Source organism: Hibiscus syriacus, unplaced genomic scaffold (genome assembly GCF_006381635.1).
Source record: "Hibiscus syriacus cultivar Baekdansim isolate YM2019G1 unplaced genomic scaffold, ASM638163v2 tig00111522_pilon, whole genome shotgun sequence".
In the NCBI taxonomy this organism is placed as follows: domain Eukaryota; kingdom Viridiplantae; phylum Streptophyta; class Magnoliopsida; order Malvales; family Malvaceae; genus Hibiscus; species Hibiscus syriacus.
In genome coordinates this window covers 166,800-184,670 of record NW_024063112.1, presented here as the reverse complement: position 1 = coordinate 184,670, position 17,871 = coordinate 166,800, and the positions used below count along the sequence as shown (strand labels likewise).

Here is a 17,871-nt window from a genome sequence, read left to right as displayed (position 1 = left end):
AGAAAATAGGTCATCGATTAATTATGATTTTATTACTAAAACATAAAATGTTTGCATTTTTGATGAACGTAAAAAATTAGTGGCTTTCAAAATTTTGACATGATCATAGAAATGAAATACGGGAAATCAAAAATAATCTGGTTGTAATGTGAAGATAACGTGTTATCAAGTTCATTAGTTAAAACGAAAGGATAGAGGTTTGTTCTTACATTTAAATTGCTAAGTTCACACTATTTGATTAACGTTAAAGACCGGGTCTTTGTTCTTTAAATCAATAAACATCTTTATTCTTTTAAATAATAATTTGATTAGCTTGTCACCTTTAATTTTCTTTTAGGGTCCTATAATTTTTAAGGATGATAATATTTTATTATTTTGATTAAAATATAAGAAATAATCGCCTTAATTTTGATTAGGGGTTAGTTTCTTCTTTAATTGGAAATAGATAAATGTTATGCATCTCTAGAATTCTCTAATTAGATTAAATATTATTATTTTAGGGAATAAAATGATCATCAATTAAATAAATATTTGAATTTCTTAATTTTTAATATAAGGATAAATTAGTAATTGAATGTATCAAATTTTTTTTTGGCGTTGGAGCCAAATTACGTGTTTTTAAATTTTTATTTAAAAGAGTGTATCTGAATTCCAAATGTTGATGGCCAAACGTTTTAAATCTTTTCTAAATTCTGATTTAAAATTCCAATATCTAAATTATTCTCAACACGTTTCGAAAAAAAGTGGTTGAAACGACATAGGAAGGCAGAAAAAGTTGACATTTGGTCATTTGCATTGAAAACACACATAAAAGATTTAAGATTTATTAAGTTTATTTTTTCAAGGTTGTTTACTGATTTAAGAAATTAGTTTTTTTTAGGAGAAACTAAAAAGGAACATTCCTTTTTTATATGATATTCGAAATCCTAAATTGTATTCTCAAAATAATATAATATTTTTATCATATAATATAAGGTATTTTAAGATTTTATAAAAACAACTTCACATACTCTGCTTCCATTTTTCAACCCTAACCCTAGAAAGAACTCCGAAACCAAATCCTTGAGCACTCTCGGAACCTGAACTGGAGATTTTTTGTTGTTCTCGTATAAGAAACAGTGAATTCTATCCTTTATCAACAAAAAATTATGTTGCCGACTTCAAATTTGCCTCAATGATAAGGCCAAGTGTCTGTGGACAACGTAATAGAAGAAGGGCAACATCAGCACCCAATGATCGGAAATACTTATCTGTAGGGCGTAGCTTGTCTTCAACACTAACTTATTATGGTTGGAGAGCGTGTTAGAATCTTACCAATATCCTCTGGTGAAAGGCCCATTCCATAGAGAAAATCCACAGTAGTCTTAAATTTTTGCCTGCTATAAGGCAGGAAACCGGTATATTAGTTTTGCCCACTGTTTCTAGTCAACACCCAAATTTTCTTAGAATGTCATGGTGGGTATAAGATTTTCGGAGAGACTGATTCCATACAGTTGAGTCCTCTTACCTAGAATGATGGGAATGTCGGAGTTTGGCACGCCAAGTATAAGAAGGAACTGAACAACAGGTTTGATTTTCCCCTCCAGACTGTAGTAGGCAAAAGCTGGGAATCTGCGTGTAATTGACTTAATCTTCTCAAGCTCAATGCCAAGCTCCATGAGGTAGATCACTTGAGGACGGAGCTTCCCTGCAGGACCCGTCTCACTAACTCGAGAGACAGCTCTTACCCTCTTGGAATCAGGCGGAGATTCCAGTGTTATAGGTTTATCTTTAATAGGCGGATCTGGAAACTTTCAACCACATCTGCCAATATTTCCATGTTCTTCAAGGAGAGACTCGAGGTAAGGAATAAGAGCATCCCTGATCTCAAGAGTTGTGAGCTCTCTTCCTGGAATGTCAACTTGAAACATTTGACGATGATGACAGTGAAAGAGACAGTAAAACATTGCAATCGAACCTACGAGATACCGAGATTTATGAACAGAATAAAGAAGAGAGAAACATGAGAGAAGAATCTTGTTTGGTTTTGAGGTTGAAAGAAATCCCATATCAGGTGGCAAACAACATAGTAAATGGTTATAAGATGGAAGCAATAAGTCAGATTGAGGGTCCCAACAGAGTACTGGGCTTGGGTGCTGGCTATCCTCCTGCGTGTGGGAAGAGACTAGTGGTTGTAGACGGTTCTTTTGGAACAGATAAAATTAACATTATACTGGAACACAGTTCAATATTTGACAGGTTTAACGAAAAAATTTAGACCCCGAGAGGCTTTCCTTTGTGCAAAATGCCTACATTAATCTTTAGCTTAGGGTTCAAAAAGGATACCTTCTAACTTTCCAGCATTATACAATGCCTCTTCTGCAACAGGCCTCCACTGTTCTGTATAGGAGTAGTTTATTCCAAGACCAACGCCAAGTCCTCTACAGAGAAAGACTGCCATATCCCAGAAAAACAACTTGAATGTAGGCTTGTTCGGAGTTTCGGCAATAACATCAAGCTGAAAATTGGGCTTTTGGGGTCAGAGGTGGGAAATTGATGTGATTAAACTGTTCTATATAACCGCTTTCCTGTACACCGAATTTTTTTATAGAAGAATCTTCAGAGAATGGTTGGAGCATTTTCACTCCTGGAGGTAGTTTCGTATCAACATGTTTGCTCCAGACGAAACAGTTACTGTTGCTCATCTCACAATTGCTTACTGTACCTATGCCGAGTTCCCTAAGAAAAGACAAGATGTCATATAGATCCCACTTGGTAATTGCGAATGTTAGAATAGTTATTTCAAACCAATGCAATTATTAACTATGTTACTAGGACTTAAGTGTCCGTCATGAGTCTGTTCTAAGTTTTTCAATGCATTTTGGATGATCATATTGCCACTCATATCTGGATATGCATTAGACACGAGTGTCAGAAGTACTTCTAAAATATGTTATTCGGACTTGGAGTTTTACCGTGTATTTGGGGATCCTTGAAGGTCACATCTCCATATCCATGTGTCAGAAACAACAAGCTTCTAAAATTTGCCTGTTATTCTTATTCTATTCAAACACGAGTATCCATGTACATGAATTCAGATGTTAGTCCAGGGCGGTCTAAATGGATATGTTCAGTTTTTCATGTGCTGGGTATGGTTACTTCAAGAAAAATAAAAAGTCAAAGCGACATGGTTACTTCAAGAAAAATAAAAAGTCAAAGCGACATGGCAACCAACTGAATTCTGAATTGAAAGGTTACCAGAAGCACAAATAGAAACTCACAAGTTTACCTATAGCTTTCCTTTGCTTTTGCAGGATCATTATCAGCGATGGCAAGAACCAAATTAGCATATCCAAGCTACAACTGGTTCGGCAGATCCTTCACTTGCCCGTAGTCCAGTAAGGCAACCTAGCATGTGGACAAAAGGTAAATAGGTTAAACAAGTAAGCTATATGGCAGAATATATACGAATACAAAATGGTAAAAATGGCCATAATAGGGAGAAAAAAAACTGACGGCCTACTTGCCTCTGAACCTTTACATATCAATATATTCCCGGGATGGGGATCTGCGTGGAAGAAACCAATCTTTAGTATCATCTGTCCGTATGCTAGAGTTAAACTCTTAAGTATGTTCCTGCATTCATGACAATTGTTATTTTAATCCCTTTATTAAAAATTCCGGAGAGAAAAAAACGTAAGCTGAAGTGGAAGGGAGAAACAAGTTTGTGTTGGTACATATATGGAGAAAGGTACAATACTATGATTCTCTAAGTAGCATCCCAATATATGAAAATATTGGAAAAAAGGGAAAATACATATGTAGGACACAATATCCGTAACCAATATTCATACCTAAGTTCAAGAAAACATAGCTTAGGAAACCCAAAGTGATAAAGAGTCAGTATTAATGGAGAACATAATAGAACACTAAGGAGAAAGAAAAGTATTAAGCAATAAGACCATAGTGGTGATAAAGGAAAGAAAAAGGGTTGGTCTGATATAAGATTTTGGAGAAAATACAATATTGGTTAAGTGGAAACTTATTACTTCATTCCAACCTTAAACGGAAAAGATGAATAAATAGAAGGAAAGTAAAACACTAGCATATTTTCTATAATTCATGTCACCCCTCATATGATTTCATATTCATATTCTATATATTTCATATTCTTTCTTATGTCCTTTTCATACTTCTTATTTCTATTCTTATGAAATCATATTGATCATTTTAACTATTTCACATATTTAACACATTACTACCTATTTACACCACTCATATCATATATATATACTGTACATGTCAATACATATGCTCATTCATACCTATAAACCATAACAAACACGGCACACACACTTCATATACCTATAGATATCTCGTAACTCATTCATATATAAGCTCTAATCTGGAAAATAGACTTACCACAATCTGCATAATATCCCATAATGTATATGGTATGAATTCATATCATATTAATAATATTGAATGAATCATGTATCGAGATATTAAATCTACTTATCGCAATTCTAAAACTGAATATACTAACATAATCATGTTATGCACATGCACTCACCTTAGCCTTGTTTGAATTGAATATTCTACATTTCGATTACTTTGAAGCAAAGTCACGTTCAATATCTACATAAGCATAATTTTCAAGATGATTATCAGATGCCTAAGTCTTGAAATTAACCTCTAATAGCCTACCAATTTAAGGAATTAATAGTTTAGTTTCTTCTTCTTCTTTTTTTTTTCATATGGGGAATCGGTTCCCCCCTGGGGGTATCGATTCCCCTCTAGCATTCTGGAAATTCATATTCGTTTGAGGGGGGATCGATTCCCTTGAATGGGTACCGATTCCCCTAGCCCAGAAATCCCATTTTGAGCTCGAAAATCACCTTATTTCAGCTCAAACCTTCCTATTTCATTTCCTTTAATACTCTAACTTTAATACACATACTTAAACTTATTTCGATTCCATAATCACTTCTTTAACTTCAAAATCTAGTCATTCCTGAAATTGCAAAAATTATACTAGTTTTGCAACATGTTCAAATTCCTATTCTAACACTTCCTATCCCTTAATTAACTTGATGACAAGTCAAATTCAACTTCCAATTCTCAATAAACTTTATTTCGATATTTCATTCAAAAACTTCAAATCTTAAATCCTCATAAACTCTTCATTTGTTGTTTTAAAGCAAATTAATCTTTCCTTAATCTACTTAGCATCTAATATCAAAGCTAAACTTAAATTTCAGCACATAATCAACTCAAGAGAAAAACTCACCTTTGCTTGGCTTCACACGTGAAGAAGAAGAAGAAAAAGAAGGGAACTCTGGAAACCTCTAACTTTGTTTCCTTCCTTCCATGTGTATCTATATACCATATATTATTATTATATTTTTCTTTTCTTTACAAATGACCATACTATCCTTTCATTCCTTATTCTTTTCAATTTGATCTTACCCCTCATTTCTCATATAGTCTTAAACCACTCAATTATTCTAATTTAAATCACAAATTTTGAAACCTTATAATTTAATCACTAACCCGGTATTGAGGATGTTACATCGAAGGCGGTTGCTTACAACATATATTAAAAGTTGAGGAAAATGTATGTGGCAACCAAGGGGATTCATATTCAGTCTATGGAACTGCCTTCTTTCATTGATATGGTGTGCTTCTTTTGTAGCTCGAATCTCAGTCGGATAATACAAAACAGCCTGTCATAAAAAATAGTGAAGTATAGACGATGTCATACCTGAACTTGTCTTTCAGCAGGCAATTGCAGCAAGCAGATATATCAGGAAATGCAACATTATAATCCACAAAGGGGACATAGTGACATCCAATAACTAACTAAAAAAACCAAAACTTGTACTTCAACATATTTTTGATTGTAAAAGTTCTCACCAATCAGAACTTCAGAAAACAATATTGTCATGAGCCATAGAGGCAAACAATGTATAAAAGTTCTATCACATGTAAACAAATACACCAAAAATAAACAAGAATAAGAGAATTATAGTCAATGTTGAAGAACTGAAGGCAATTTATAAAACATGGAAGAGACTATATCAGAATTTGGTTGGGGGTCACCTTTGGTTGCAGTTGGATGAACTTTTCAGTGGCTTCAAGAAGTCGAGTGTTGTCGACTCCGAGTTTAGAAAATATTCGACGAGCAAAACCATTATTCTGCTCCAAGAGGGCCTTCATCAAGTGTTCTGTTCCACTATTTGATGCTTTTTCTCTGTAGCCACATCTGGAGAAGAACAATGGCTTGCCAGGCGATTTCTTTAAACTCTTGTTGAGTAATCTGTCATGACATCCCACCACTGACTCAACAAACAATCTAAAACGAAATAACATTGAATACCAATCTACTTCGCATTGTTATAAAAAGATCAAAATTCCCAATGCTTAATAAAGTATAAAAACACTTGATAAGCAGATTTCCTTAATTCGATAAATATGACAACTCTAAATTAATACGGATCCAATCTCCCTAACACCAAAAAAAACTAAATTCATTAAAAGAATCTAAAAACAAGATGATCGGACGAAATATCTTGAGTCGATGAAACGAAACTCGTCAAGTACTTAACGAACTTACCTTCTAGCTGAAGCTTTGCAACGAACAAAAAGACGTCGAACAAGTCCTTGAAAACCTCCGGAGAGCCCCGTTTTTCTTAACCTGAAGGGGCTTAAAGGATTTTAAAGAGTTTGGTCTTGAAAGCAAGGTGGGAGAAATGCATGGGTGAGTGGAAAGAGAGTGTTGTTATTAGAAATGGAACGTATAGCACATAACTGACGTTTTATGTGGTAGAGCAAACTCCCACATCCAAGGGAAAAGCAAAGAGAGAATGGTTTTTAAGTAAGAAGCAGCCTAATCCAATGAGTGGCCGCATGCTCATTGGTATTGCTGGGGCTTTGGGTACAGAGCGTTGAAGATAGGGCGTTGGGTGGATTCGGACTTGCTTTTTTAGGGTTTAGAAATCCGGATACTGATTCGAATTTGAGATCCTGATATGACATGCTTCACATACAGTGGTGCGAAGGGTACTTTTTGGTTTTTGGAAGTTATATGATTGATTTTCTATCTTGTGAATAAAGCCAACATACTCATGACTCGGTTACTTTTAGGACATAATGAGGATGCTGGTAACTGCAATTTACGTGTTTTTTAATGGCTTATTTGGTGCTGTTTTCTCTTCTAAATGTCATGGTTGATTCTGTTTTTACTGGTTTATCATATATTTTGTGTTCATTGTTGGTTATCAATATTCAGATCAAAGATCCTTCAAATATTTACCGTCATTTGGAAGTAAAGTATTATGTAGAATTGTCCTCCTCTACCGGTGTTAATTTGTGTATATTAACTTATGGTTTGGTAAATTGTTTATGAACTGTCCATGTGAGTTATTAAGTTAAATAAATGATATGAACAAAATTTTTATGTTCATAATAAACTTAAACATAAGTATGTTTGGTTTGTCTATGTTCATGAACAAGTTCGTTTATAAATTTGCTTCTCGACTCGTTTATATGGTGTCCTTTTCTTTTAATTTTTTTCATATTATATATTAGTGAAGTTAGGGACTAAATTAAACACAATGTGAACTTTGAAGCTTAAACTGTGAAACTTTTAGAGCTTAAGGATTAGTGGTGTAATTTCATTATTTTAATGAAAGAGTACAAATTAAAAAATGAATATGTTTACAAATGCCAAACGAATATATTCACGAATGTTAAACGCATATGTTCGTGAATGTTAAATGAATTGAACATTTAAATTTTAAAATAAACAAAAGAACACAAATGATATTAAAAATTTAAATGAATATGAATTGAACATAAACAAAAATACATTAACAAATATTAATATAAATAAAAATGAATTAAAATTAAAACTTTTGAAAATTTTAATAAAGTGTTGATCAAACCAAAAATACAATGAAAATATTAATCTAAATAAATAAATAATTATAATTTTCAATTTTGAATTATAGTAAAAAAATTTCCAATTAACTCTCTATTATATTTTTCTATGGCTGACAGTGGGGCCTCCTATTATATTTTCTTTCTTTCTTTTACAAGCATACAAACCCCAACCCATGCCTAATTTAAACAAGGCCCAAGAATTACAAAGTGTACAAACCGAGACCAAACAAACTAAAAATTCAATGACTTTAGTACAAGTTTTAAAAATTAGATGACCAAAATATAAATACTCTGAAAATTTACAGACTACTAGTATATTTTACCAAAAAAACACTTTTACTAACTAACAAAACACTTGATGGTCTTTGTAGGATGTGGTTTTATTGAGTATTTCGACAATTAAAAGTTACAAAATTATCTCTCGATTGTAAGACGTTGTTTTGTTACGTCCATCGATTATTAAAAATTATAATAATAATTCGACTATTAGTATATTCTAAAATCATTATTTTTCATTGAAAATGACTACAATATGAACATTAATCTCCTGACAGTGATACGATAAAATTTAATCCCAAATCTCAAACGATTATATGCCAGTCAGCATTTTAGCATCAAACTCAGACGACTGTCAAGTTTTTAATAGAAAAAGACGAATTTAAAATATATAAATAGTCGAATGACCATTTTATAACTTTTAATAGTATGAAAACTCAACAAAACAATATTCTATAATCAAATAATAATTTTATAACTTTTAATAGCTGAAAGTATCAACAACTCATTTATATATTTTATCCTAAATTTTATAAAATATGCTTTTTTATATAGAATATTTTTTTCATCTAGAATAACGTTAATTTATTTTTATAACAACTTCAATAATCATTTTGCTTCTTATTGTCCATCTTACACGTGCTCCACATGCTTCTGATTATATTTATGCTTTACACCTGGATACTGTAAAATTTCTCCATTTATTCCCCGTCTAAAATCTCTTCGCAGGTCTTGAATCTCACAATCAAAAGCTTTTATTTGTAAAAATAAAATAAAATAAAACTCGAGGCCCAACTCATTCAGTCTTCATTGGCGACCGAGTTTGTGAGTGAGAGTGTTAGAGAAAAAGAAATATAAGATCTCTTTCTACCAGTCTTTGTAATGCTAATAGAAAATCAAGTATAAATTAATGGCACTACTAATGTGTCATTTAAAGAAAATCACTAAAAGGGTAGTATTTAGTTTTGAATATGTATTAAAACCAAACATTTTGCATATTTGGATCATGAATATGTCGCTCTTCCGGCTGCTGAACCCTACCTCTGGCTGAACCGTTTCCATGGTGGGCAGGCTATTAAACAGAAAAGATAACTCTTCTCGAGGCTCCCGTCGACGTCTCCGGACTCCCTAACGTTACCGTCAGTCGTCGCGTCCCGATTCAGGAATTTTAACTCGATTCCCTTTTGAAGCTCGCGCGGAACGTGCTATCGGACGGGCTTCCCCCGTCTCTTAGGATCGACTAACCCATGTGTTCCTACAAAGAGCGAGTCATCAGCTCGCGTAGACTACATCCCTGTCCTTTGTACACACCGCCCGTCGCTCCTACCGATTGACTGATTCGGTGAAGTGTTCGGATCACGGCGACGTGGGCGGTTCGCTGCCCGCGACGTCGCGAGAAGTCCACTGAACCTTATTATTTAGAGGAAGGAGTCGTAACAAGGTTTCCCTAGGTGAACCTACGGAAGGATCATTGTCTTGTAGTAAATATACAAGTGGACATTCATAACAAAATCGGTCTTGTTTTCCTTTGTAACTTTCTTGCACATTGTTTAAATCAACTAAATGATAAAAGTGTAAAAGAAACACTATTATAATACCATTAGAACATGTAGAAAAACACACTTATGATTACCTCTGCGGTGCTCCTTCCCTCTCTCGCATTAACTACATCTCTTTCCCTCTCTAGCATTTATCTACATTGGCATCAACAACTTGCTAAAAAATAAAATCTTTACAAAAGTCAAATGCGAAGTGCATTATGAGAGGACCGTTCAGAAGTATTTAACTAATGATAATTAATTCATTGTCATACTAGATCTCACTAAAACATCAATAACTAATTGAATGAGGAATATTTTGGCTTCAATTAAAATGTCTTGTCAGATTACTAACATACAAGATTGGAAAAAGTCAAGTTATTGTTGCAGGATTCGGATGAAAAGATTGTGAATATGGTTAACTTAATATAGAAGGCTAACACAACTTCAGTAAAAGAAAAAAAAATTGGGAGGAGGGTAGAAGAACATTAAGAATAATATTGCAGATGGAAGAAAGTGCAAAGATATGTAACGTTCCTTCTCGTTACTTTGAACAAGCACAATTGTTTGGAACTAGAAGAGAAAGAAAATCAAAAACTTCTTATGCAAAACACTGAAATTATATATCCTCGTACAAAAATATTTACAATATCAAGCAATTCCTCATCACTTATTGTTATGTAAGAAACCAAAGGAAAAGAAAAGGTAAAACTTGATCGGATAATTTTCCAGCTTAGCCAAAAAACAAAAAGCTTCTAGAGTATCTATGCACTTGATAAAATTTGAAGCAGCAGAAAACAATCAAATTTGGACACAAATTACATGAATGTATACTCACCCTCTGGAGACACTCCGAAAACCTTTGCAACATACTGCTTCTGAAGCATCCCAACCTCGATCTGGAATCATCACATTCAGATTAAAATGAAAATTCTCATTATGCAATAAGTCTCAAATTTCCAGATCAAGCATATTGATAAAGCAATGAATTTTTATCTTTGATGAACAGAGCATCTAGTGTCCTAGTTATCATTCTACCAAATCATGCAATACTGCACAACATGTAGCCATGTTGTTAAAAGCATATAAATGGAAAAGGATGCAATTGACAGCTGTTTGTGATTATAGATTATCAACACAGTAGTAACAAGTTTTGTGCCAAAAAAAGTTTGCCTACACACAAATAAATAAATGTATATAAAATCACAGAAGAGTTACATGTTGTCTAAAAATGTCTTTAGCTGGTTTTTTGGTTATGATAAAAAATCCTGGGACCAGACGATCTAGTCGATGAATGGCGTGTTGTCCGACGACTTTCATCCTCTCGTTCTTCAGCCTCTATTGCGATTGCCTGTGCTGGGCATATCTGATAAACCACCACCATTCCATGAGGAAAAAAGTGATAGTAAATCCATATTTAATAAAAATAAGCGAGCTTAATCAGGAATTAATAGCAGATTTTATAAATAAACTTCAACAGGAAAACCAAGCAGACAAGAACAGTTTGACTGGTTACAACTTTTTACAGACTGCCGACTTTGTAAACAATGGTAGTCACTAGCCTCACTTCTATAACCAGAGGGTGTGATAAAGACAATACAAACCGGAAATATAGTAATAAGTGCTAACAAAAGGAATCAACGAAATGACCAAAATATCCATTTTAAGCTACCATATTTCAACCTAAAACAACACACATACTCAAAAGTTCAAGCTTAAGCAAGACCATTTCCAGTTAGGTGTCATACCAGAGAGCAGTTGATGGTTTCTACCCAAGTGATAATATTTGTCATCATATTGAAGCACCTCATGATTCTATCATTCCCACCCAATAAAAAACCAATTTAGACTACTGGGATCAATACGATGAAGCTTCAACTTACAGCTTCACAAAGTTTACAAGCAATGCAACGTTCCTCTCCAGTTGGATATCGTCGGAGAGCATGCTCCACTCGAAAACGAGGGCTCAATGGACCCTTCTCAAATGGATAGTTCATCTGCATAAGAAAAGCCAAGTTTGTATCATAATTCATACACCTTCAACATCCACATAGTCCACACCCACCCCACAACAAAAAGATAAAAAAAGGATCATAAAGATGCTTACATTAACTTTTCTCTCAAAGAAATACTTGAGTGTCAGACTGAGACTGCGAACCATTTCAGTTAGAAACAATATTTTAATGCTTCGCTCAAAAACTGCAATTGTCTAGAGTATAAGAATTCGTTTATTACCTAGACATCAAATGGTAAAGCAGGGGACATACTTTTTAATAGTGTGATGAGTGTTCCATCCGATCAATAGCATCGCAAAGTATATCGCTCCGGTGGCAAAAACAAAGTGGAAGAAGCCGTAACCATATGTTACTGCATCTTCAGCTAAAAAACTGGGAATTCGGTTGACATCCCATTTGGATCATCTCATCAAGCATGTGTCTTGCTTCTTCGAAATGACCTCTACGACACTGTCCTGGAATCAAATACTGTAATTCGATAACCTTTTCTTCGCATTTGCAATCGCATATTCATCCATTTCAAAGGATCCTAGAAAACACAAAACCTTTATCAAAGCATGGATACCAGAAACACCACATGGCCCATGAAGAAAAAGAAAGCAGAGAAACTGTGAAACCAACAAAATCAGATCTATTGGAAAATCGAGAAAATGGGTATGGTGCAGAAGAAAAGGAGGAGACCCAGATAAAGAAATTTTTAAATGAGTCGAAGAATTGGAAGAAGGAACGGTGTGAACTTGATGGAATATAAGAGTCTGCCACAGTTTTATCTGCGTAGAGAAAATCCCACATTGGTGAGGAAACCAAAGAGGAAATGGGTTTTAACGCAAAAAGTAAACAATGCATTAGTGGGCCGCCAGGCGTATGCATTGTCATTGGTGTTGGGTCTTGGTCCCCTGGCTCACCCCTGCAGGCTGCAAAAAGATTAGGGGTGACGGGTGGGCTTTTTGGGGTTTAGGGTTTAACTTTGTTCGTAATGAACTGAACTATAATATTCCCAATACCATGTTAAACTCAACCCAACTCCACACCCTAGTTGTAGGCTTAATCAGTAATCACTCACTATCAACACAACAAAACTCTCGAAACGCACACTAAAATATTTCTAATTAGGTATATGTTAAAACAATGAAACTCCCTCAATTGAAAGTAAAGCAGTTTGCGACAAATGGGTAGTTGATGGAGGGATGCCAGGAAATGCCATCTTGAGGAGACAAAAACCAGATCAATGCACTTGGAGGGTTAGAAGAACATCAGGAGACGCATTCCCAAATAACTTTCTAGATTCTGTTTATAAAGATAAACTAGGGAGGAGGAATAATCCAACTTGTTAGAATGTCGATTTTAAGCGACCTGTCAGAGGTTGAACGTAGATACCGTGATTTTTGTACTCTCATCGTCGCTTAAAATCGACATTCTCTGAACAAGTTGGGATTTGGATACTCTTCATAAATGACAGGTTGATGTCTTAAAAGTTACATACTGAAAATAAAAATCTTGCCCATCCATGAATAGTTGGGATTTGGCATTATATACAAACCATTACAAGAGATGGCTTTATCATTGAAATAATAAATTATACAAATTTAATGAAGGTGATCAGGTAAACGCACAAATGCGTGTAGGTGTCTGTTTGTATGTTTCTATAACATGTGTTGAATTTTGCTTGAACATTGATTTTTCATTTACATTAGCTTCAACTGAGAAAAAACACTCTCAACTGCATACTGCACATGAATCATAAAGCGTATAAACTCTCTAAACTTATAAAGTACCAACACCATGCTTGACAAGTAGTTAATAACACAATGCTTAAGGACCAAATAAATTTGAGGCGCACCTGGATAGCCTCTGGACTAGTATAAGTTCAAGGAAACTTCCAGTGGTGTGCTCCAATAAGACAAAGTCTAGCACTATCTGAATATGACTCAAAGTTTTCTTCCGCAACTAAGTAGCAGATGTGTGTTGCCATTATCTAGATTTGAACTCTCAAGCAAGAGCGATTCTATAAACAATGAGAATAAATAAATATGCTAATAGTGCCATCCAAAAGGGAGAAAATAGAGCTAAAGTAGGCAATAATGTACCTCACTTCTTTCCTTCCAAAGGCGATCTCCAAGATGGATAATTACAAGCTCGTCATCTTTGGTTATATTTGCAGTTATTACAGCCAAATTCTCTTCCCAATCATCAAGTGTGCAATTTGCCCTTAACTGCCCATAAATAAATAGAGAAGAAAAGCAAAACAAAATACACAAAGGAATTCAGCTTGTTATGGGTTTGGGCAAAACGTCCTATTAATATGAATTCAAACATATGGACTTGACTTGATAAGAAATATATGGCAAAAGCAAATTGAGAAGAAACAAAATGAAATATAACAGGCCATAGCTGGATGAAGCATCAGTTCTCCACAACGTAAGTACTCTTCTTCGCAATAGTTGGCATGATCATTTCAAAAAAAAGTGCATAAAATAGAAGCATCAAAAGTATCTGAAATACAATCTCTTTAAACTATGTCATTTTTCTCGTGGCTAACCACTTCACCCACGAATTTATTTCCTTAAATATCTTATAGGAGAATCCACAATCACCATGAAATAATCAGAGCATATCATGTCTTAATACCTTTTTGGTAGAAAATTTTACTGCCTAAAAAAACCCAATTAGAAAATTTCATGCACCAATATATTACCTCCGCATGCAGTTGCGGCAAAACCATACTATCAACTGTGGAACCTGTGGAAAAACTTCAGCTGGTTGCCCTGCAATTAGCAGTCATAATGTCCGTAAAGGAGATCCTGCTACCATCTGATGAAGTGCCATTTTCCTAACACTATCAATGTAGAACTACAATGATCCAAAGTCACCACTAGGAACCAATGGTAAAGAAAGAGAGATTGCATATTCATTGATTTTCATTGAACGTGAAAATAGGAATAGGTCATGGGTGCATCATGTGGAGACGCCGAATGCAGATTCTTTTCATTCAAATTAGCGGATTGGTGGTTTTGTCCAGCCTCCTGTTTGGGTTCATTCGGGTTGCTCATGTGTTCAAGACTTGTTGTAACAACCTGAATATTTACAAAATAATATTTAATTGAAATTGGATGTTAATTGTGAAAATTGGTAAATTGTTGGTGACTAAATCAAATTTATGAGAGTTTATAGGCCATTTTAGAAGTGAAGGAAATCCAAGGACCAAGCCTTGAATTTACCCTAAAACTGTCGGCAGCTTTGATTATAAGTGTGCATTTGGTTCTGATTTTCAGAACCAAAATGCTCCCAATTTTCCTTTCCCATACGCAGTTTCCAACTCCGATTCCGACGTCGTCCAAATTCCGATCGTCGTTTTAAAATCACCGTTGTCATCATCGAGCGTGGAACAAATCCTTCAATTTAATTGAAGTGAAACGCTGTCAAACGTCGGGAATTTACAGTCAAAGTCTCGACGTTTTTGTTAGCTCTATCGTCGGGAAAATCTTAAATTTACCGCCGATCGTTGCTCTGTTTACGACACCTCCTGCACCATCGTGTTCCTTGTGTCGTTTCGAGTCCGCCGGTGTCAACCTTGTTCGCCGTCGACGGCGGCGCGTGAGGAGGTGGAGCAGTCAAAGATTCGACCGAGTTGAAATCGAGCTCTCTGCCGTTCAAAAATTTGAACCGATCTTTGTAAGTATCTCGAAATCGCTTAAAATATTTTTTAGAAAATTTTCCGGAATTTTTAGACCCCCGGAGGAGGCCTCACGCGCCGCACGCGCCGCCGCAGGGAGAGTGGAGGGCTGGAAACCGGTTTGACCGGTCTGACCCGACCCGACCGTTGACCGTTGACTGTGACCGTTGACCGTTGACTTCCTTTAACCAAAACTTAAAATGGCTTTGACCGACCCTTAAACGACCGTAAATTTTCCGAGTATACCTATTCTGATAGTTTTCGACGTCCTAAATCCGTTTCCAAAGTCCGTTTCATCAAATTCGAACCCGAAGGCCTCCAAATTGACGGTCAAGTGGTTGACTTTGACTTTGACGAAGAATCTGAATTTTTGAAAATTTATACTTTATGTTTTTCGACGTCCTGATTCCGATTCCGTAATCCGTTTGGCCAAATTCAGACTCGAAATACCCCAAAATGATAGTCAAACCTGAAAAATGCTTATATACTTAAGAATTTTAGCTTTGAACAATTAAGAGCGTGGTGAAACCTAGCAATCAGTAGATCTACTATCTGAACCCATTTCGAGGTGTGTTCCTATTTACTAAATAATGGTTTTATATGTTTTGAAATATGTACATTGAAATCTATGGTTTATTATTGTCGGTACACTGATTTATTGTTGATGATTTATGGACTTTGATGACTGGTATATGGATATTGATTTTGGGATGATTGAAATACAATTGTATAGCTCTGATCAAGCTAATAAATGGGTCTAATGTGACTATGAGGGCCCCAAGATGTTTCATTAGGTCGGCTTTCCTTTGCTGTGTGCTTAGGGTAAGATATGGACTTATTGACTTGGGCTTAAGGATACAAGCTTCATAGCCTATCCTTAAGTCGGTTTCTTTTGCTATGTGCATAAAGTAAGCTATATGAAATAATTTGGGAACTACTAGTGTACCAGAAAAGGGTTTAAACTATGATTTTCAAAAGTTAAACTCTTTTACGAATTTGTGAGATTTACTGGACTATGATTGTTTAATGTACCTATTATGATTTTATGGTAATGTTGGGACACACTGAGCCTAGCTCACCTTTCGAAAATGTTTTTCCCCTTTTCAGATACTGTTGGTTAGATACCTCGGTTCGAGCACTTGGAGGATCAACATATCTCTTGAAGTATATATGATTGTAATATTTTAAACTTGCAAGTTGACTTTATTCTGGTGACATGGATCTATTTTAAAGTATTGGATTTTATAATTATGATACTTTTGCTATAACTATTCAGTTTATCGGGGTTTTGATTTTTAAGATATGTTTTAAATTAATTTATTACTGATTGGTTTATATTTAAGAGTTGAGTTTTAATATTATAATTTATTATAATTTCATGTCATGAATAATGTGGTTTTACATTGATTGGATATCGGTTTCAAAATGTCTTTAAAAATCATGTATGTGATCCACTAGACTTAGTCGAAACGCATAGGTCGGGTAGGGGATTACATTTATTGGTATCAGAGCTTTTGTTTTAACCCTCGGACCGTGTATGAGTCCATATTGAAAATACGGTTTTGAAATATTTTACAAAACAAGTTACAAAGGCCATGTCACAAAATTATTAAGATTTTAACTGTGTTCGAGACTCCAAGTGCTTATCTAACCCTAATTTATTTCTGTAGTAACTTGAGATCCACCAAAATGAGTGCTAGACGTAGTCGTCGAACTAGCCGTGATGAGGTCGAGTGGCTAGATTTGCAGATCCGATTGATGAGATATGGGTAGATCCCCCACCTCCGATAGGTGATCTGCTCCTACGACCCCAACGAATCTGCCTCATGTCGCTGGTATTGGCATGACTACACCGGATCATAGGAGCGACCAATATTGAGTCAGAGTCTACCGGAGTTGCTTTGGATGAGAATTTTGGTAGACAATTCTACAGTTGATACAGGGAGCAGTCAGCTACTGGTGTTTATCAGAGTTCCTATTTCATAGACTTTGATTGCCAATGGAGTTAGAACTTTTGGGGGACCGATTGGTGGAGCTCCTACTGAAGCTGAGGATTGGCTCAGGATACAGAGAGACGCATGGATCAGTTGAGTTTAGACTCACTAAGATATATCAGGATGCTGTGGATATTAGATGGCAATGCCTACACTTGTGGAGTCAGTGACCAGTAGTGTTCCTACCGATCGTTTGACCTGAATTTCTTTAAGGATCGCTTTCGGAGTCGTTTTCTGGGAGAGCGCTATTTAGCTTAGAGACGTCAGCAGTTTCAGACCTGGTTCAGGGAGACATGACTGTTTCTGAGTATGAGATCGAGTTCTTGAAGTTACTGAAGTATGGATTCAGTATGGTACCTACTGAGAGAGATCGATGTCGTAAATTTGCCCTTGACTCAGATACGAGCTGCATAGGCAAGTTGTAACCCATCAGGATGAGATTTGATGTGCTG

At 35.3% G+C, this 17,871-nt stretch overlaps 1 pseudogene; it reads right to left on the bottom strand.

The window, feature by feature from the left end:
• Positions 1-1,044: 1,044 nt before the first annotated feature.
• On the bottom strand, positions 1,045-2,048 carry LOC120164434 (annotated as a pseudogene).
• Between the last annotated feature and the right edge of the window lie 15,823 nt (positions 2,049-17,871).